The sequence below is a fragment of the Papio anubis genome, chromosome 2 (assembly GCF_008728515.1).
Source record: "Papio anubis isolate 15944 chromosome 2, Panubis1.0, whole genome shotgun sequence".
NCBI lineage: Eukaryota > Metazoa > Chordata > Mammalia > Primates > Cercopithecidae > Papio > Papio anubis.
Window position 1 is genome coordinate 113,684,058 of NC_044977.1, and position 21,966 is coordinate 113,706,023.

At 45.3% G+C, this 21,966-nt stretch overlaps 1 protein-coding gene across 8 annotated transcripts in view; it reads left to right on the forward strand.

Annotated features, from left to right (window-relative positions):
- The first annotated feature begins 11,873 nt into the window (after nucleotides 1-11,873).
- Nucleotides 11,874-21,966, forward strand: part of TBL1XR1 (TBL1X receptor 1) — a 186,860-nt gene continuing 176,767 nt past the window's right edge. For 3 of the 8 annotated variants that reach the window (XM_031663566.1, XM_031663564.1, XM_031663568.1), the window contains exon 1: nucleotides 11,874-12,306. The gene's annotated coding sequence lies outside the window, so the exon portion shown is untranslated. Of the gene's footprint in view, nucleotides 12,307-12,937; nucleotides 13,088-21,966 lie in introns of those variants that run through there. The other 5 variants (XM_031663567.1, XM_031663570.1, XM_031663565.1 and 2 more) reach the window with 3 other exon arrangements.

Below are 21,966 nucleotides of genomic sequence, written 5' to 3' on the forward strand. Positions count from 1 at the left end.
TTAGAAGGCTATCTATAAAGGGGAGTGTCTTTGTTTTGTGTTGCTGTAACAGAACACCGGAAACTGGGTAATTTATAAAGAAAAGAGGTTAATTTAGCTCAGGATTCTGCAGGCTGGGAAATTCAAGAAGCATGGTGCCAGCATCTGCTGTTGAGGGCTTTCATGCTGCATCATAACGTGGAGAAAGGTCAAAGGAAAGTGGACACGGGGGAAGTAAAGCCCCGACGGGCATCTTTCTTTATAAAAACCTGTTCTTGAGAGAACTACTCCATTCCTCTCTCCAGGGAGAGCAAAAACTCACTCACTGCCCACAGAACAATGCAGAGCCATTCATCAGGAATCTACCCCCAAGAGCCAAGCACCTCCCACTAGACACCACCTTCCAACACAACCCATTGTGGATCAAATTTATAAACATGAGTTCTGGTGTGGACAAACCATATTCAAACCATAGCAAAGAGAAAGTTCTTATGCCCAGGAAGAGCTCTCTGCAGTCTTTGCGGGTTCCCCCTTTCCTCAGAGAACAAGTGATTTACAAGATTATAGGAAGGACGTGAGCGAGTACAAGCGCTCAGCAACTTTCCCTCTCTTTTTGAAGGAGCCTTGCCTCAGGACACATACTTTCTCTTGCCCTCTGCCCCTAGATAAGCAGTTTCCCTGGGAGGGAAGGGCTGCCTATGGCTAGGTAGGACAAGTTTAGTGGGAGGGAACTACCAGAAAGTCCAGCTGGGCATGATGGCTCATGCCTGTAATTCCAGAGCTTTAAGGGGCTGAGGTGGGCAGATCGTTTGAGCAGGAGTTCGAGACCAGCCTGGGCAACAAAGCAAGATCCCGTCTCTACAAAAAAATACAAAAATTAGATGGGTGTGGTGGTGCATGCCTGTAGTCCCACCTACTTGGGAGGCTGAGGTGGGAGAGTTTCTTGAGCCTAGAAGGCAGAGGTTGCAGTGAGCCGAGATCACGGCACTGAATTCCATCCTGAGTTACAGAATGAGACCCTTTCTCAAAACCAGGAAAAAAAAAAAAAAAAAAGTCCATTTGGTTGCATATCCAAACTTTGATCTTAAAAAAAAATTAAACACAAAAGATCAAGCAATAAAATAAAAACATTTTACCAAATAGAGACACAATTTACCAAACTGTGTTCCACAGAATGCAATCTTTGCATGATCTTGAAAGGTATGTCTTTAAGAAGTGTTCAATAGGCTGAGAAGATTTTTATTTATTTTTATTTTTTTGAGACAGAGTTTCACTCTTGTTGCCCAGGCTGGACTGCAATGGCGTGATCTCAGCTCACCGCAACCTCCGCCTCCAGAGTTCAAGGATTCTCCTGTCTTAGCTTTGTGGCTGATAAGATTTTTACAAAGCAAGATTTATCAGTCTTTTATATGCTAAAAAGCAGTGCAGACCTCTAGAAGGTGAATTTAACATTTATTAGCAGGATGTGGTGGTGCACAATCCCTGGGTGTTGTGGCCTGTAATCTCAGCTAAGCAGGAGGCTAAGGCAGGAGAATTGCTTGAACCCAGGAGGTGGAGGTTGCAGTGAGCCAAGATTGCACCACTGCACTCCAGCCTGGGCGACAAGAGGGAAACTTTCTCTTCAAAAACAACAACAACAAGGAAAATAAAAACACGTGACATTTCCCAAACATCCTTAATGTTGGAACCCTTTACTTCCAGAGGCACAGACTATGTGCCCATTATGAGTGGAACACAGTTTGGGAAATGCTGACATAAGAAAATGATAGTTGTTAGAATGGCTGTTACCTGACCAACAGATATTTGGGACAATCTCAGAAAGTGCATTTGGCTCACTTTCTAGAAGCTATAATAATATTGGGCGTGCGGTGGGGGTGGTTGCAACTGCAGAGCCAGCCACAGACATGAGCAATATACAATTAATTTATATAAGAACTGAAGGAGGAAAACATTTTTCAGGAGGAAAACAATACAAAGATTCAGGATAAAATGGAGTACTATACAAGTTGAGCTCAGTCATGTGTCTCAGCAATCTGGTAGGAGGGGTGCAAGTTCATATCATTTCCAAGCGGTGCAACCTGAATCTGTGGGCCTGAACTGTGGCAAGACCATCCCATGTGAAGGCAGGACCTTAGTGTTCCCACTGGCTGGCATGAGGAGGGTTCAGCACCTCTTAGCAGCTTTGAGAAAACTGCCCTGATGTCTGCATCTCCCGCCAGAACCCCTCAGGTCAATAAGCTACTCAGTCCACTGGAAAGGTGTCTGCTATAATCTGAATGTGTGTAACCTCCCAAAATCCATATGTTGAAATACTAATCGCCAAGGTGATGATATTAAGACTTGGAGCTCTCATGAATGGGATTAGTGCCTTTATAAAAGAAGCACGAGGGAGATTGCTTGCCCCTTTTATCATGTGAGGACACAGCAGAAAGGTGCCATCTATTAACCAGGAAATAGGCCCTGACTAGACACCGAATCTGCCAGTGCCTTGATCTTTGACCTCACAGCCTCCAGAACTAGAAGAAATAAATTTCTGTTATGTAGAAGTCACCTAGTTTATGTGCTTTGTGATAGCACTCCCAACTGACTAAGACAGCAACTCAGCTCACCTGGGCCAGTAAAATTATTTATTTAAGGCATTAGGATTTTTTTTTAGCCTTAGGAGAGCATAAAGTCAAAGAGATAAAACAAATCAAACCCATCACCTTACTGTATTTACTTATTTGTTTGTTTACTTGTCAGACAGGGTCTCTCTGCACCCAGGCTGGAGTGTAGTGGCGCAAACGTGGCTCACTATAACCTCGACCTCCCGGCTCCATTGATCCTCCCACCTCAGGCTCCCCAGTAGCTGGGACTACAGGCATGCACCACCACAGCCAGCTAATTTTAGTATTTTTTTGTAGAGATGGGATTTTGTCATGTTGCCCAGGCTGGTCTTGAATTCCTGGGCTCCAGTGATCTGCCCGCCTCGGCCTCTCAAAGTGCTGGGATTACAGGTGTAAGCCACTGTGTATGGCCACTACTGTTTTCACTTATGTTTAGAAATACTTGTGCATATTTGTATTTGGTATTTTAACTATTTGTAATCTTTTACATAATTTGACATTTTGGGATTTCTAAGAAGTTATCCTTGTGAAACCAGTTTAAAACACCTAAGTGAGAACTGTAATTTAGATTCGTGATTTTACGTGAAAATATATGAGAATTTTATGAAATCTGTAAACACTTTTGTAATGTTTAAGAGAACTTGATTCATAATATTTTATAATTTATCATATTTATGAGCATTACTTAACTACTTGTGATTCTTTTGTTTGTTGAGCAACTGAAGTATTTTAAAAAGACAGAATACATTAAATGAATTAATGTAGTTTAATAATTCAAGGAAATTTCATTAACCAAATTGCAAACATTCTCTTAAAAAAGAGTTAGATTTGTATCCTGAATTTCAAAGCTCAAAGGAAAACTAGGTTTTCAAATTTGTAATAAATGAAATGGAATTACTATATATTGTCTTCTTTGCCCACAAAACCCGTCTTCAAGAATACCCTATACCGGCTGGGTGGAGTGGTTCATACCTGTTATCCCAGCACTTTGGGAGGCCAATGTGGGTGGATCACCTGAGCTCAGGAGTTCAAGACCAGCCTGGCCCACATGGTGAAACCCTGTCTCTACCAAAAATACAAAAAAATTAGCCGGGCCTGGTGGTGTGTGCCTGTAGTCCCAGCTACTCAGGAGAATGAGGCAGGAGAATTGTTTGAACCCAGAAGGTTGAAGGTGCAGTGACCCGAGATCATGCCACTGTACTCCAGCCTTGGTGACAGAGTGAGACTCCCTCCGGCCCCCCCCGCCCCCCACAGAATACCCTATACCTGGGCCGGGCATGGTGGCTCACACCTGTAATCCCAGCATGTTGGGAGGCTGAGGCAGACAGATCACCTGAGGTCAGGAGTTTGAGACCAGCCTGGCCAACATGGTGAAATCTCGTCTCTACTAAAAATGCAAAAATTAGCTAGGTGTAGTGGCGGGCACCTGTAATCTTAGCTACTCGGGAGGCTGAGGCAGGAGACTTGCTTGTACCAGAGGGGGTGGATGTTGCAGTGAGCCGAGATTATGCCACTGCACTCCAGCTTGGGCAACAAGAGCGAAATTCCATCTCACACACACAAAAAAGAATACCCTATACCTAAATTGCCATGAGGCAGCAGGGGTAGTGATGGTGAGAGGGGTAGGGAGTGAGTGAGACAAAGGTCTTCCTTTCGTAATCAGTAGATACACTAATAGTATCAAAGCATGCAACAGATGGAATCCAACAGATTGATTGTAACTATGCCTGCATTCAGCAAACATTTTTCTAGATTCTAGCTTAAGATATGTGGGTCATATAAATGTGATTAAGATGTAGTTCTTCTCCTCAAACAGTTTCTCCTTTTTTCCATTTTGCATTTCTCTGCTCTTCTCATTCATTGAAGTACTTTTTAGCAAACACTTGAATTTTCCTGCCTTGATCTGCTTATTTTTATTCATTGGAAAAGCAGATACTACACTTGGCCTTGAGTTCAAATCCTTGTTTTGCCATTTGCAGCATGACCTTAGACAAACCACGTGTTCTTATTACTTCAGTTTCTTCATCAATCAAATAAAGATAATAATATTATTTACTCGTTATGGACTACATGTTTGTGCTTCTCCAGAATTCATATATGGAAACACTACCCCCAAATGGTATAGTATTAGGAGGTGGGGCCTTCAGAAGGTAATTAGATCACAGCCTACATGATGGGATTAGTAATCTTGTAAGAAGAGACATGAGAGAGCTTGCTTCCTGTCTTTCTGTTTTACACCACTTACACACAGCAAGAAAATGGTCAGCAGCACCCAGGAAGAGGCCCTCACCATAACTTGATCATGCTGGCATTTCGCTCTCAGACTTCCCAATTTCCAGAACTGTGAGAAATAAATGTGTGTTTTGTTTTTTTTTTTTTTTTTTGAGACGGAGTCTTGCTCTGTCGCCCAGGCTGGAGTGCAGTGGCCGGATCTCTGCTCACTGCAAGCTCCGCCTCCCGGGTTCACGCCATTCTCCGGCCTCAGCCTCCCGAGTAGCTGGGACTACAGGCGCCCACCACCTCGCCCGGCTAGTTTTTTGTATTTCTTAATAGAGACAGGGTTTCACCGTGTTAGCCAGGATAGTCTCGAACTCCTGACCTCGTGATCCGCCCGTCTCGGCCTCCCAAAGTGCTGGGATTACAGGCTTGAGCCACCGCGCCCGGCCTGTTTTGTTTTTGTTTGGTTTTTTGAGACGGAGTTTTGCTCTTGTTGCCCAGGCTAGAGTGCAATGGCGTGATCTCAGCTCACTGCAACCTCCGCCTTCCGGGTTCAAGCAATTCTCCTGCCTCAGCCTCCCACGTAGCTGGGATTACGGGCATGCACCACCATGCCCAGCTAATTTTTGTATTTTTAGTAGAGATGGGGTTTCGCCATGTTGGCCAGGCTGGTCTCAAACTCCTGACCTCAGGTGATCCGTCCACCTGGGCCTCCCAAAGTGCTGGGATTACAGGTGTGAGCCACTGCGCCTGGTCAAGTGTTTGTTCTTTAAGCCATCGAGTCTATGGTATTTTTGTTACAGCAATCTAAATTGACTGAGGCATTACCTTTTCAAGTTGTTGAGAAAATTAGAGACAATTACATATTAATATGCCTTGAAAAGGGTTGACAACATGCTTAATAAATGGTAGCAAATAACATTATGTAGTGGCTCATGCCTGTAATCCCAGCACTTTGGGAGGCGGAGGCGGGTGGATCACGAGGTCAGGAGATTGAGACCATCCTGGCTAACACGGTGAAACACCGTCTCTACTAAAAATACAAAAAATTAGCCGGGCGTGGTGGCAGGTGCCTGTAGACCCAGCTACTCGGGAGGCTGAGGCTGGAGAATGGCGGGAACCCAGGAAGCAGAGCTTGCAGTGAGCCAAGATGGTGCCACTGCACTCCAGCCTGGGTGACAGAGCGAGACTCCATCTCAAAACAAAACAAAACAAAACAAAAGCATTATCTATGGTTTCCGTCAATGTCCTTATGGTTAGAAAGTCAGCTTATGCTGACCCATGATTTCATATGTTTAGACTTTTTACTACATCAAGAGCAGAAGAGCACTGGAAAGAAAACATTTGAGGTAGGAGACAACTGAGGTGACAGAGAACTCAATGCTTTTTTACTTATATTCACTCTCTAGGTGATTGCATCCAGGCCCATGATTTCAAATATCATTGCTTTACTAATGAGTCTCAAAGTTTTATCTCCTGTTCCAGTAGCACCTCTGAACATCTGGCCACCTATTTAACATCATCATGAGGATGTATAATGGGCGCACCAAACGCTAAAACAAAACTCTTGATAGTCACCTCATAAACTAGGTCTTCTTCTAGCCTTTCCCATCTCAGTAAATGGCAATTCCATTCTTCTACTTGTTTGGTCTAAAATCTTGGAATAATTTTGTTGTTTTCTTTGTTTTTGAGATGGAGTTTCGCTCTTGTCACGCAGGCTGGAGTGCAATGGCGTGATCTTGGCTCACTGCAACCTCTGCCTCCCAGGTTCCCGCCATTCTCCAGCCTCAGCCTCCTGAGTAGCCAGGGTTACAAACGTGTGCCATGACACCTGGCTAATTTTTTTGTATTATTAGTAGAGATGGGGTTTCACCATGTTGACCAGGCTGGTCTCGAAATCCGGACCTCAGGTGATCCACCTGCCTTAGCCTTCCAAAGTGCTGGGATTTTTACTTGTGTGAGCCACTGTGCAGGGTCCCCACTTAAGCTTTTTAAAGTGTTGGGATTACAGGCGTGAGCCACCACACGCAGCCTCAGTTGGTCCTTTAAAATGAAAGGTGGTTCAAGTCACTTCTTTGCTCAAAGCCTCCCGGTGGCTTTCTATGACTTGAGAAGAAAAAGGCATCTTACTCCAGAATGCCAGTCACATAAGATAATACACTTTTACCTTGTTTAAGCCATATATATATATATATATATATTTTTTTTTTTTTTTTTTACAGCAGTCAAACAATAGCCTAATACAGACATATTTTTTGAAAGTCTGTTTGTGCTCCCAACCCTCACCCAATGTGGGACTGGAATGTAAGCCTCATGAAGAGTAGGGGCTGTTTTTGGTTCACTGAAACAGTGCCTGGCACACTACACATTCAATCAACACTGAATGAATGAGGAGCAAAACCATCAACATAATACTAGGCCTTGAGTGCTTCCCTGAGGAAGTATGTGGCTGGTCAGTATAAGTAAGTGATTATACGGTAACAAGCTGTGTGTGTGGTTGGTTTTCTGTTTTGACTGAATCACAATCGCAGGATACAACCTGCTATTTTCATTATCTGAGAGGCATAAATACTTGTAAGATAGTTGTATGTTTCTTTTGTAATTTAAATGAAGACTCTCAAGTAAAGTTTATTGTTGTCATACAAGCATGGAAAACTGTGACAAGGTTCACACTGATGAGGAAAGGTCACAAGCAACATGCTATGCATTGAAGGAGAAAAGCAGCTTGTGTACTGAGATCTCGAGATGTGTGGTTGGCATGCGCCTCATCTCGGAAGAACCACAGAGAATTGCACAAGGTAAGTCAAAATGAAACGGAAACATCACAGGGTATCAGCAAGATGCCTGGGGGTAAACGCTACAGATGTAAAGCCACTGAATTCCAGGGTGAGTAAAGAATATAAAATGAGTTATCGCACTAGGAGAATATTTTGGGTATCAAATGTCTTTTTTTTTTTTTTTTTTTTTTTGAGACGGAGTCTCGCTCTGTAGCCCAGGCTGGAGTGCAGTGGCCGGTTCTCAGCTCACTGCAAGCTCCGCCTCCCGGGTTTACGCCATTCTCCTGCCTCAGCCTTCCCGAGTAGCTGGGACTACAAGCGCCCGCCACCGCGCCCGGCTAGTTTTTTTTGTATTTTTTAGTAGAGACGGGGTTTCACTGTGTTCGCCAGGATGGTCTCGATCTCCTGACCTCGTGATCCGCCCGTCTCGGCCTCCCAAAGTGCTGGGATTACAGGCTTGAGCCACCGCGCCCGGCTCAAATGTCTTTTTTATACAGTTAAGTTTGTTTTAAATACTTTATGTAGATGAGCTAATGTAAACAATTGAAAACATCATGATGATTTAAAAATACATATAGTAATGAGACCCTGTAGTCCTGGGATTGAACCAGCTTAACTTTAAAAAATGTTTCATGTCTTGAGCAATGAAAGTTGCAAAGGTGTAGGCTATCTTGCCATGCCATACCCCTTTGGGAAAATATTACTGAAATAAAACAAGTCAGGATTTGTTTAGCCATTTTATAATACATATGTAACTTCTGATAACAGTTACTGGTATGAAATTTCTCTTCATTAAGTAATTAGCTAGAAAGTTCAAGAGATAACTTTTTTTTTTTTTTGGAATCAGAGTCTCGCTCTGTCTCCCAGGCTGGAGTGCAGGGGCGCGATCTTGGTTCACTGCAACCTTCCCCTCCAGGGTTCAAGTGATTCTCCTGCCTCAGCCTCCCAAGTAGCTGGGATTATAGGCACCCGCCACCACGCCCGACTAACATTTTGCGTTTTTAGTACAGACGAAGTTTCATCATGTTGGCCAGGCTGGTCTTGAACTCCTGACCTCAAGTGATCCGCCGGCCTCAGCCTCCCAAAGTGCTAGGATTACAGGTGTGAGCCACGGCATCCAGTAGAGAACTTCTTAATGTGTTCCTTTGCTTTGCAATTTGTTAATAACACAGTAATCTCTCCTTTCTAGAAACACATTAACATTTAATTCAAAGTGTAATGGGAGTTTTAGATTAGGACACAGTATTGAATATTAGTAACAACAGTTCCTTCTCTGTCCCTTCCTCATCCAGTGAGTCTAATCATTGCTTGTATTTTGGTGCAGCCCTGATCCTTTATGCTGGATATGTTGGGACAGCTAGGGGGTGATGGGACAATACATGTGATCTCTGAGTGATGGTTTATTTCTCTGAGTATTTAATGTTGAAGCCACACTGTTGTTTCAGATAGTTTCCAGAATATAAAATCAAAGGGATCAAAATGTGATGTGATTTAAAACCCCCTTTGCTGGAGGAATCAAGGCCTTTCCACATTTGGGTGCCCCCATTTTTTATGTTTGTTTGTTTAAAAGCACTCCAGGTCGCCGGGCATGGTGGCTCACACCTGCAATCCCAACACTGGGAGGCTGAGGCGGGTAGATCACCGGAGGTCAGGAGTTTGAGACCAGCCTGACCAACACGGAGAAACCCCATCTCTGCTAAAAATACAAATTAGCCGGGCGTGGTGGCACACGCCTGTAATCCCAACTACTCGGGAGGCTGAGGCAGGAGAATCACTTGAACCCGGGAGGCGGAGGTTGCAGTGAGCCGAGATTCCGCCATTGCACTCCAACCTGGGTGACAAGAGCGAAACGCCGTCTCAAAGAAAAAAAAAGTACTCCTGCTCTCTCTTCAATTAGTGTGATCCAACAGTGGTGAGTAAAGTACATTTTACTGCAATGAATTTATAAGTCCCCAGACTCGATGATCTTCATATTAAAATGCAGTCATTTATGCACAGAAATGTCTTGTAAACTATAGGGATATAAACAAATGCATGGATTATTATCATTGTTAGGAGGCTCAACTAACGCTGAACAACTTTAGGAGGCAGCTTGGTGTAGGGTATAAGAACTTCAGGCTGGAAGGCCTGATCCTATGAACCTGAAGGAGGGTGTCTCCTCCCTTGTGGAATAAGGGATAGAGGTCATTTAGGGGAAGGAGAAAGCGTGGGGTAGGCAGCTTTGAATATGACGCTTAAGAACTGTATGATTGAGAAGTCCTCATTCACTGAAAGTGGGGTTTGATTTTACGGTCACTGCTGTATGGAGAAGATCCGCCCGTGGTAGCACAATATGAAACTTAAAAAATAATCTAAGCCAATAGATATGTTTCATTGAGTGGCTCCACCGAGATGGTTTATTTATTGAAGACAGGGTATGTTTAGTGATATCTATGCCATTAATCAACTGAAAAAAAAAAAAAAGGAAGATACTATACTCTTCTCAATTCTGAAATAAAGTCTTCTGAAAGGTGTTAGTTTTGAGGTAAACAAGCCTCAGCTTTAGAAGCCTATTGAAATGCAAAACTTGCTTTGTGCGGTTTCCCTGTACACTCTGCATAGTGTTTTGGAAACCTGCAGTTATCTAAATTCCCATCAGGTGACATTGTTTAATCCAACATTCCCACTTTCATACATCAAAATAGCTCTAAGGCCACACCACTGATATGCTTTGAACTCTCTTTCTGGTGGTTGGAAGGGAGTTTCCAATCCCACTCCCTTTCCTCTGATGGTTTTCCTGCTCCCTGCCCCACTAGGTCATTCAGGAAAGGCCTCTGGCAGCTCCCCCAAGCAAGGGCTCCTGGGGGAAAGAGACATTGACCTTAGCCAAGAAACCACCTGTCTAATCACTGAACGTTTTAGGCCACCAGGAGTCCACACTGGTGCAAGTTACAAGTAATGTGTGTGTGTGTGTGTGTGTGTGTGTCGCAAAACTTTAGGCTTCTGATACTGAGAGGAAATGATAGTCGCTTTAAAGTGATCGCTACATCTATTTTCAAATATTGTGATGAGAGCAGGAAAACAGTACCCTTCACCTTTAAGAAAAAGCTGCAAATATTATTTTGCTTTGAAGGCAGTAATAACCGAAATAACAAAAAGGTTTCAAGTCGTATCTTAATTAAAAGGGTGGCTGCTTCTCCAGTCCTGAGCTTATATAGAGCTCTAAGAAGCGCCCCAGCCCATCTTTCTGAAAGTCTTAGAAAGATTACCACCCCATTTGCTTTAAAACCTGAAGTGCCTCCCTTCTTTAAAAACGACCCCCCTCAATCATACTGCCCACATTATCACTTATCAAAGGTACACTTTATAAACAGCCTTGCTGTGCTTCACACATGCAAAAAGTATACAAAGTGGATAAACTTCTACTGTGGATGCCACCGTGGAGGTATATGTTTAGTAAACATTTAGTTACATTATTTTATTTTTGTGAAATAAGAACTGATCCACCAAACCTTTCAAACAGACCCACCAGATGATAAATACCACCATATGCTTGATTCACAGTACATTTGGGCATAAACACTTCAATTACAGCTTTGTGTTTAGTATCAAAAATCCTTTCTTGTGTGCGTGTTTTCTCTCCAGATCCCGTGCTCTGGATCACATTTTGAAAGTCGCTTAATACAGATAAAGCACCTTTCCAGGTACGCTTCCGAGAACCATATGTATTTACGCACACAAAGGTGTGCACAGAGATTTTCACAAACAAATGTCCATATGATGCCGCGCCGCGCTCCCGCACATGCCCGCAGCGTGTGCGCCCAGCCCCCAGCGCCGCCGGGCCGCCCCCCGGACACGCGGAAGCCCGCGGCCTCCTTGGGAAACTTCGCCAGCGGCTCCACCCCGGCCACCGAGCGGGCCTCCCCGCCCCCACCCGTCTCGGGCCCAGCAGCCCACACCCGAGCACACTCAGGCCGGCCCGCGGCGGTGGGGGCGGGGCGGGGCGGGCGGCCCGGGGCCCCGAGGCGCCTTTGAGTGCCCGCGGGGCTCGCCTGATTTTTAAAAAGAATGCGCCGCACAGCCCAGCCCCCAGCGCCGCCGGAGCGGGCCGGGAGGCAGAGGAGCGCGGCCGCTGGAGCCCCCCCCCCCCCCGCCCCCGCCGCCGCCCCCCCCGCGTCCGCCCCGCGTCCCCGCCGCCGCCCCCTCCCCCGCGCACCCGCCCGCCCGCCGCGCACCCGCCCGCCCGCCGCCCGCCGGGGTTTGTTTTTCTGCTGGGCGGCCGCCGCCGCCGCCGCCGCCGCCGCGGGCCTCGCGAGCTCATTTGTGCCTGGCTGGTCCCCATTCCTCTCTCCCCAGTGTTGAGTGTCTGAGCCGTTGGCTGCTCCGAACCGTTTGGCTCTTTCCCTTAGTAACAGCTTTTACCTTCTGCCTCAATTCCTCTCCCCGCTCGCGCCCTTCCCCCGCGCGCCGCCTCCCCCCCGCCGCCGGCCGCGTGCGCCCCCGCCCCTCCCCCAGCGGCGGGAGCACCTCCGCTCGCCACCTGGGGACCCGCGCCGCGCTCCCCGCCCCCGCCCTCCCGGCGCCCATCCCCCGCGCCCTCCGCTCGCTGGGGTTATAATTGCCTCTCACCCCCCGGAGGGGTTATTTTGGGGGTGGTTGGAGGCGGTGGCGGCGGCGGCGAGGAGGGGAATTTCCTAGTGCCTCCATTCCCGGGAGGGGGGAGCGGCGTTGGAGGCCACCGTTTCCAGGTAAGCGCTGGGGGCCGGACCCCGGAGTGGGGGCGGTCGCGGGCCTGGGCGGGGGGCGCGGGCCAGAGGCGGCCGGGGGCGCTGGGCCGCGGGGGATGGGCGCGAGTGGAACATGCATTTTTCAACTTGGCCCTTGGGGGAACTGGGCTTGCGTGGGGGGAGGGAAGGCAGGGAGGGCACTTGGGGCGCCCCCATCCCCCCGTTTTCCTCTCTCAGGTTTCTTTGAAATGCTCACGTGCCTGCCCACCCCCTACCCTTTCCTGGTCTCGGGGGATCCTCACCCTAATTATGTTGTCCCCGAAAATGTGCACCTCGGCCTTCTCCCCCTCTTCCTCCCTTCGTGCATTTACACCCCCTTTTTGTGCGTGTGTGTATGAGGGGGGGGAGGCTTTTAGGAAAGGATTTGCAGCAAATTGAATCAAGGAGCCATCATGAGGCCGACTCCTTTATAGCCTATTTTTAGCAGAGGAGAAGGAGCTTTTCGGTGTATGCTATTTTGTGAAACCTCGGGCGGCAATGGAAATCTCCCCTCCCCAGGCGCGTCCCCGGCCCGGGCGCGGCGACCCCGGCCGGCGTGCTAGGGGCTGCGGGCGGCTGTTGGGGCCGCGCGTCCGGGGCGGGGGCGCCGGCCGGGGGAGGGGCGCGCGGCAGCCAGGCCTTGCTCCGGGACGTGTTTATTTGTAACTTAGTGCTTTCTATCGTCTTAAGGAGGTATTTGGTGGAGATTCTTTGAAGTTGGGTTCAGGAGTGTAGAATTGGCAAAGTTATTGTCAGCTTCCTGGTAAGTTTTGGGTGGCACAGAGTCACGTTATTTTCTGACAGTGTAAAGGCCACGTTGTGAGGGTGGTTTCTCGGTAACTTCCTCTTTGCAACCGATTTAATTTTTTGAACAGAAGCAGACTTTTATTTAAGTGGAATATTAATCTTAAATGGCAGCTCGAGGGAAGCCATCCATGCGTTAACGTGTTCAGTATTTTTGGAAGTTCTTAATTTGCTGAAACAGGCATCACTTCGCAGTGGTAACCGGGATTAAATTTAGGTTGTGAAAATGGTGTGTTTCATGTAAAATTTGGGTTGTGGCTTTGAAAAAATGCTCTCTTTGTTGGATTGTCTTAAGTGTCTCTAAGATAATTTGGTGATTACAAATGAGAAATGTTGGAAACTAATTAGAAATTAGGTGTTCTCAATGTCTGGAGTTTACTTAAAATCTTGGACTGTGCAGGCACCGGGGGTGAAGAGTTTTAGTACCTGTGTAATTTGCAGTTGACTTAGGAAAGTTTACTGTTCACTTTCTTGTTTTCCAAACAGGAACCGTATGCTGATCTAAACAAGCTTGTTAATAAAATGTAGTGGGTGAAAATGACAGGTTATTTTTAGTCTGAATTTTAAGACTGAATGGTTTCTCCACCCCCCACCTCATGTAATTAAGTGATCTTCTTCCCCCTCCTTTTTTTCCTAAAGGCTCCTTCTCCAATTTGGATAATAATAAGGCCCTCGTGGTGTCTTCATCCACTTACCTGAAACAACTTGGAATAAATAATTTCGATTACACGTTGAAGATAACAATGAGTGACTGTTTGGGTTTTCCAGTGTGATTCATTTTCATTTTTGTTAAAATAAGACCCATGCTACATTGATGTATTTTAGTAATGCTGACTTCCTGGGATTGTATGTTCTCACCATTTTAATAAGTTTATAGTCTGAGGCACCTTTGTCTCCCCGAAAACATGGTGTATGTTGGGTGGTGTCCTGGGAGTTGATGGCAAGCTTCCCAAATTGTTGAGAGTTCTAGAAATAGTTAGCATTTACCTGTGGGGGAGGGGCTGCAGGAAGAAACTATGCCTGAGAGCAGTTAGGCGTGTGATGTGTGATTAGGCTTCTTGCTATTAAATCCAGGTTTTCTTGTTTGGAATATTTTTTTTTTCAGCCCTATCCTGCACTGAGATGTACGTAATCACAATCATTAAATTCATAAGTAACTATTTTTTGACGTTTGAGTTGTTAGAATCAGACCTGCAGTACAGAAAAAATACTGAACTGTATGTGGGATGAAAACTACGTGCCTGGGAAAAGTTTTTCTTAGTGTTAAGGAACTCAATAAAGTGACATGTTAATGGCATAAAAATTGTTGCAAAGCTCACCGTCAGTTTATAAGACATTTTTCTTTTAACATATACCAGCTTTGGGTATTAATGTGGGAGACACTGGTGGTAAATGGAGTGGCCCCTTGCAGAGATGATGTTTTTGCGTTGGTTGCTTCAAGGAAGTGTTAAGCATTTTAGTACGTACGTCCAAGAATCTTTTTGATATTTGTATTCTCGACACCTAATTAAAGGTTTTGCATGATTATCATGACACCAGTCTCCCGAAAGAACTAGAGCTAACTGCTTCCTGTGTTCTAGGAGCCTTTCAAGCTAACATGTAGAAAGGGCAGAAGATAATATGAACATAGGGGTTACTGATAAAAGGAAATATATTAATAGACCTTTTGAACATCAACCTGTTGATTAAATCCATCAGTGCAGTATACATACAACCTTGTCAGACAAGTAGGTGACAAAGGAATCTCCCTTGTTTGTACAGTTTGTAGCAGTACTGTTACAAAGAATTTCTGACCTGACACATTTTGATGAAGTTGGTTGAAATAGTTTGTTGGGTTTGTTCAATTTTGGTGTCATTTATATAAAAAGAATAGAGAAGAATGAATGGTAGGAAGTCAGGGGAGAGGTATGGCAGAAACATTGGCATTCACTAGAACTTGTATTTTTCTAGTGCATGTGAATTGGACTCATTTCACAACATTTACAGTATAAGTCACTGAAATGCAAAAAAGGAAAGCAGCTAACATGAGACATTTATACTTTATGCTCAGACATTCTAGTGGTAGAGGAGGGCTAGGACTCTAGAGCTGTGTAGTAAAGAATTGTTGAGTATCGTTCAGTTTAGGTGCCACCAAGGTGGTATCTCATGCTCTGCCACCAATAGAAACCTGAAGTTAAAAAGAAAGGACTCTGTGAGAGAGCTGATACTGGAGAGATTTGGCTGTTTACCCCTGTGGGATTGGGTTCGGTAAGAGTGAAATTGATTGCCCTGTTACCATAGAGCCAGAGGAGAGGGACTAGGTGCTCAGGGCTATGCTCTAGGAGGTGTGAGGTGCTTTCTATGCCGTTTATACCCCAGGCTGATCCTATGAGGTAGGTAGTGTTGGGCTTTTTTTGTGGATGATGAAACAGAGGTGCAAATAAGTTAATTCACTTGTTCAGGGCCACAAAATGATTAAATGAACACTAGGATTCAAACCTGGGTCTGTCTTAGATGACTGAATCTGCGGAATTTTTCCCAGCTGTTTTGTTAGTCTTGATCTGTGTAGATACCCTTCCAAAACCTTGTGTTTCTGATCAAGTTTATGATCTATAGTTGAGCATCTGTACTAACTGGGTCAGGTGATTGCATGGTTAAATGAAATTCATAGAACTCATATCATTGTGTTGAACTCCCTAGCACTATTTAATAAGATGCAGTCCTGCTGGGCACGGTGGCTCACGCCTGTAATCCCAGCACTTTGGAAGGCTGAGGCGGGCAGATCACGAGGTCAAGAGATCGAGACCATCTTGGCCAACATGGTGGAACCCCGTCTTCTACGTCTCTACTAAAAATACAAAAATTAGCCAGGCATGGTGGCGGGTGCCAATAGTCCCAGCTACTCGGGAGCCTGAGGTGGGAGAATCTGGGAGAACCTGGGAGGTGGAGGTTGCAGTGAGCCAAGATCACGCTATTGCACTCCACCCTGGGCAATAGAGGGAGACACCCTCTCAAAAACAAACAAAAAACTAGTGTAGGAAAAATCATTGAAATCTTTGTGTTGTAGCATAGTGGTTACAGTGAGTTCAAACTCAGGCTCTATCCCTTACTAGCTGTGATGTTGGGGTAGTAGCTCCTCATGCATTTTATTTATTTTTTTAAATTTTTATTATATTTTATTTTTTTGAGATGGAGTTTTACTCTGTTGCCCAGGCTGGAGTGCAGTGGTGCGATCTCGGCTCATTGCAGCCTCCACCTCCTGGGGTCAGGTAATTCTCCTGCCTCAGCCTCCTGAGTAGCTGGGATTACAGGTGTCCGCCACCACTCCTGGCTAATTTTTGTATTTTTAGTAGAGGTGGAGTTTCACCATGTTGGCCAGGCTGGTCTCGAACTGCTGACCTTAGGTAATCTGCCCGCCTCGGCCTCCCAAAGTGCTGGGATTACAGGCATGAGCCACCACGCCCGGCCTTCATGTGTTTTAGTTTCTTCTGTGTAAGCGGACAGTCAACTTCATAGAGTTGAGAAGATTGAGTTAATATGTGTGAGGTACTTAGACCAGTGGTTGACATTCTAAGAACAATGGTTGACATTCTAAGCATCCTGTAAGTTTGAGTTGCTCCTGATAGGTTTGATTTTTGAAGTTTGTTTCTTTGTGTTACATTATATTTGCTTGTTATTTATTTTAGTAGGGGCATAATGTCACAGGAAGGATTTGATAGCTCCATTTCCTGAGTAACCTGTTTGAAGTAAACTTAGTTTTTTTACTCTTAAAGTTGTGGTTTAAGACTTACATATACTATGAATAATTTACATGATTGGTGTAGGTACAGTGGTGGATCTTTTGCATGCCTTTGTTGCCATTCTGTCATCTGGGATGGACTTCTTAAGCCTACTTGCACCAATTTAAACATGTTTCAACTTTCTTTTTTTTTTGAGACGGAGTCTCGCTCTGTCGCCCAGGCTGGAGTGCAATGGCGCCATCTCCTCTCACTGCAACCTCCGCCTCCTCGGTTCAAGATTCTCCTGCCTCTGCCTCTTGAGTAGCTGGGATCATAGGCGCGCGACACCACGCCCAGCTAATTTTTGTACTTTTAGTAGAGACGGGGTTTCACCATGTGGTCTCCATCTCTTGACCTCGTGATCCGCCCGCTTTGGCCTCCCAAAGTGCTGGGATTACAGGCGTGAGCCACCGCACCCAGCTTCAACTCTTTTTTTTTTGAGATAGTCTTGCCCTGTCGCCCAAGCTAGAGTGCAATGGCACGATCTTGGCTCACTGCAACCTCCACCTCCTGGGTTCAAGCGATTCCCCTGCCTCAGCCTCCCAAGTAGCTGGGATTATAGGTGTCCGCCACCACACCTGGCTAATTTCTTGTATCTTTAGTAGAGATAGGGTTTCACCATGTTGGCCAGGCTGGTCTTGAACTCCTGACCTCATCATGTTCCACCTGCCTCGGCCTTCCAAAGTGCTGGGATTACAGTCATGAGCCACCACGCCAGGCAAACTCTTTAAATAAAAAGGGAACTCTTTCAGGGCTTGGGTCCCGCAGAACCTAGGGTTTGCCTTTTAGGCTGTAGTGATTACTTTGAGTAGGTGGTTTTATTTTATTTTTTCTGACCTTTTACCTGTGTGTTCTTTTCATATTGTCAGCTGCTGTCAAGATAGTTGTCCTTGGAAGTACTGTTCCTCTATGAGCCTTGTCTTATGTTCACTTCCCATTTTTAACCATACTTAATTTAGCACTACTGTTTACTAATTGTCAAAGTTCTATGTATCAGGACTACACAGGTGCTTTGACAAGTACTGTGACAGTCTGAGTGCTGCTGCCCTGAATTTAACAGTGAGAAAATTGAGGCTTAGGTAGTGGGGGACAGAGCAGGAGTTTAGTCCCAGTTTGTGTGAATTCTAGGCCAGTGTTGTTACCTAGCAGTCTGTCTTCTCAATGAATGAATGGTTGTAGGTCTGGATTATTAAGTTTTTATTTGGTTGCCCTGAGCAACCTTTCTTACTCATTTTATCTTCTGTAACTACTGACAGTGTAATTTATTTAAAGTACTGGTTTCATGTTGTCAGTTCCCCTGCTGGAGAACCCATAATGGATTCTCTTTGCCAACTGGGCTGAATTTATATGCTTCAGTCTGGCTTTTAAGAAGGTTCCATTCTACCTATTCAGCTTTATTTCCCACTCTTCCCCAACTGGAATTCTTGCCGGCCTCTCAAATACTGTAGTTTTTGCCGTAGTCACTACTTTGCTTTTGTGCATGCTGTTCTTCCCTTTGTCCTTCTTATAGCCTAGTTGCAGTCCCCCTTCTTCCGTGAATCCTTTTCTGGCCATCCTGACTCAGGATATTTCTTCTCTGAGATTCCATTGCATTTAGTGAAGATCACAAATCCCATAACTGTTTATTTTTTTGTTGCCCCAACTACAATGTTACATTTCTTGAAGGGATGGACCTTTTTCCTTCTAGCATTTGGCAGAGTTCTTAATACCATTTTCGTGTTAAAATGGATTGTGAGGGCCTGTGTTAAAATGGGAGCAGCGACAGCCCTCTTCCAATGTCATGTGGCAGCATCTTCTTTTTGAGTTAGACCTTAAAAGATTTAGGTGTACTATAGTCACATTTAACTGTTCATTTGAATTTAATGCTGCCAGAGTTGCAAAGGAAGAAAAACTTGTTAGTTCTTAGAGTTAGATGAACATGGATGGTTTTGGCTGGGCACGGTGGCTCATGCCTGTAATCCCTGGACTTTGGGAGGCCCAGGCGGGTGGATCACTTGAGGTCGGGAGTTTGAGACCAGCCTGGCTAACATAAAACACGTCTCGGCCGGGCGCGGTGGCTCACGCCTGTAATCCTAGCACTTCGGGAGGCGGAGGCTGGTGGATCACCTGAGGTCAGGAGTTTGAGACAGCCTGATCAACATGGAGAAACCTCATCTCTACGAAAACAATACAAAATTAGCCAGGCGTGGTGGCACATGCCTTTAATCCCAGCTACTCAGGAGGCTGAGGCAGGAGAATTTCTTGAACCCAGGAGGCAGAGGTTGCAGTGAGCCGAGATCGTGCAATTGCACTCTAGCCTGGGCAACAGGAGCAAAACTCTGTCTCAAAAAAGCAACTACAACAACAACAACAACAAAACACGTCTCTACTAAAAATATAAAAAATTAGCTGGGAGTGGTGGCGCATGCCTGTCATCCCAGCTACTCAGGAGGCTGAGGCAGGAGACTCACTTGAACCTGGGAGGCAGAAGTTGCAGTGAGCTGATGTCGTGCCACTGTACTCCAGCCTGGGCAACAAGAGCAAAAACACGGTCTCAAAAAAAAAAAAAAAAAAAAAAGAAAATGGATGGTTTTGCCCTTTTAATTCTGGAATAGTAGCCACAGTATTGGGGGAAAACCTAGTCTAGTTAGAAATTGTGTCACAGTAAGTTGACTTTATCTGGTTATATATGTGTCAGGTAGTCAGGTATAATGATGCTTAAGATTTTGTACTTTTTTTTTTTTTTTTTTTTTTTGAGACAGAGTTTCACTCTTGTTGCCCAGGTTGGAGCGCAAGGGCACATTCTTGGCTCACCGAAACCTCCGCCTCCCAGGTTTAAGCGATTCTCCTGCCTCAGCCTCCTGAGTAGCTGGGATTACAGGCATCTGCTTACACGTCCAGCTAGGACTTTATTTTCTTAATCTGTTAGATTTTTTTCCCTTCTTATTTCCTCAGTAGTGTACCTAAGTTAAGATAGTGTTTTTAGATCTCATGGTTTTACAGCATTCTGACTGCACTGGAGTTTCATTTGAACCATTACTATTAATTTATTAACATTTAGTATAGGGCATATGTATTATACAATGTAAATGAGTTTAATTTACCAAAAGAATGTCTCTTAACCATCTCCCTTCAGTAAGTTTTTATGATAAGACTGTGCTGTATTGGTTCCAGCTAACCAGGGTAATTGACTATAAAGGCAACTAATTTGGTGTTACATCCTTTTGAAGTTTTAATTTTTTTTTTTTTTGAGATGGAGTCTTGCTCTGTCGCCCAGGCTGAATGCAATCTCGGCTCACTGCAGTCTCCGTCCCCCAGATTCAAGCAATTCTCCTGCCTGAGCCTCCCAAATAGCAGGGATTACAGGTGCCAGCCACCATGCCTGGCTAATTTTTTTGTAATTTTAGTAGAGATGGGGTTTTACCATGTTGGCTAGGCTGGTCTCGAACTCCTGACCTCAGGTAATCCACCCACCTCGGCCTCCCCAAGTGCTGGGACTATAGGCATGTGCCACCATGCCCAGCTAATTTTTGTATTTTTAGTAGAGATGGGATATCACCTTGTTGGCCAGGCTGGTCTTAAACTCTGGGTCTCGTGATCTGCCCGCCTCAGCTTCCCAGAGTGCACCCGGCCTGAAATTGTTATTTTTTATTTTTTGAGACAAAGGCTCACTATATTGCCTAAGCTGGAGTGCAGTGGCATCATCTTGGCTCACTGCAACCTCCACCGCCTGGGTTCAAGTGATTCTACTGCCTCAGCCTCCTGAGTAGCTGGGACTACAGGAACGTGCCACCCATGCCGGGCTAATTTTTTAATATTTTCAGTATAGATAGGGTTTCATTATGTTGGCCAGGCTGGTCTCCAACCCCTGACCTGGTGATCCACCCACCTCGGCCTCCCCAAGTGCTGGGATTACAGGTGTGAGCCACCGCACCTGGCTAAAATTTTTAATATTTATGTATGGAATGTAAGCTTTTCAGCATGATTTTCAATCAAACAAAATGAGTTAGATTGAAAGCTCTGCTTTCTGAGAGCTTAGATTTATAACTCGGAATTAATACAGACTGTAAGGGTCACGCTGGAAGGTTAATACATTTTAGTAAACATGGAGTGCCCAGATTCAGGAGATTTATATGAAATGAATAGGTTTGAGGGATAGGGAGGAGGAATACCTGTTGAACATTTAAACTGGGAAGCTTGCCACCTATTTTCCCCTTTATCGAAGGTTTTAGGAGGTAGAATTTAAAAACAGAAGAGGGAACAAGAGTCAGAGATGGTCATTCCAGTATCTTAATAGAGTAATTTCTTTTTTTTTTTGATGGAGGTTTGCTCTTGTTTCCCAGGCTGGAGTACAGTGGTGCAATTTCAGCTCACTGCAACCTCTGCCTTCCAGATTCAAGCAGTTCTCCTGCCTCAGCCTTCCGAGTAGCTGGGATTACAGGCATGTGCCACCATGCCCACCTAATTTAGTATTTTTAGTAGACGTGGAATTTCGCCATGTTGGCCAGGCTGGTTTGAACCTCTGACCTCAGGTGATCCACCTGCCTTGGCCTCCCAAAGTGCTGGTGGGATTACAGGCGTGAGCCACTGTGCCCGACCAGTAATTCTTTTTTATATGAAATTGTACTCTGGGCTGGGCGCGGTGGCTCACGCCTGTAATCCCAGCACTTTGGGAAGCCGAGGTGGGCGGATCACGAGGTCAGGAGGAGTTCGAGACCAGCCTGACCAACATGGTGAAACCCCATCTCTACTAAAAATACAAAAATTAGCCGGGCGTGGTGGCACGTGCCTGTAATCCCAAATACTCAGCAGGCTGTGGCAGGAGAATAGCCTGAACCCAGGAGGTGGAGGTTGCCGTGAGCGGAGATCGTGCCACTGCATTCCTGCCTGGGCAATAAAGCGTGAGACTTCCATCTCACACACACAAAAAGGAAATTGTACTCTGGAGTTTCAAGTTTTTTTTTTTTTTAAGTGTTTAAAATTTTTGATTACCTTAAAATGGTGGATTTTTTTTTTTTTAAACTTTTTAACAAACTAGATTATCAGTCTATTTGAGATCTTCAGTATTTTGTCTGAGATCTGATATGGAATCAATAAGTGC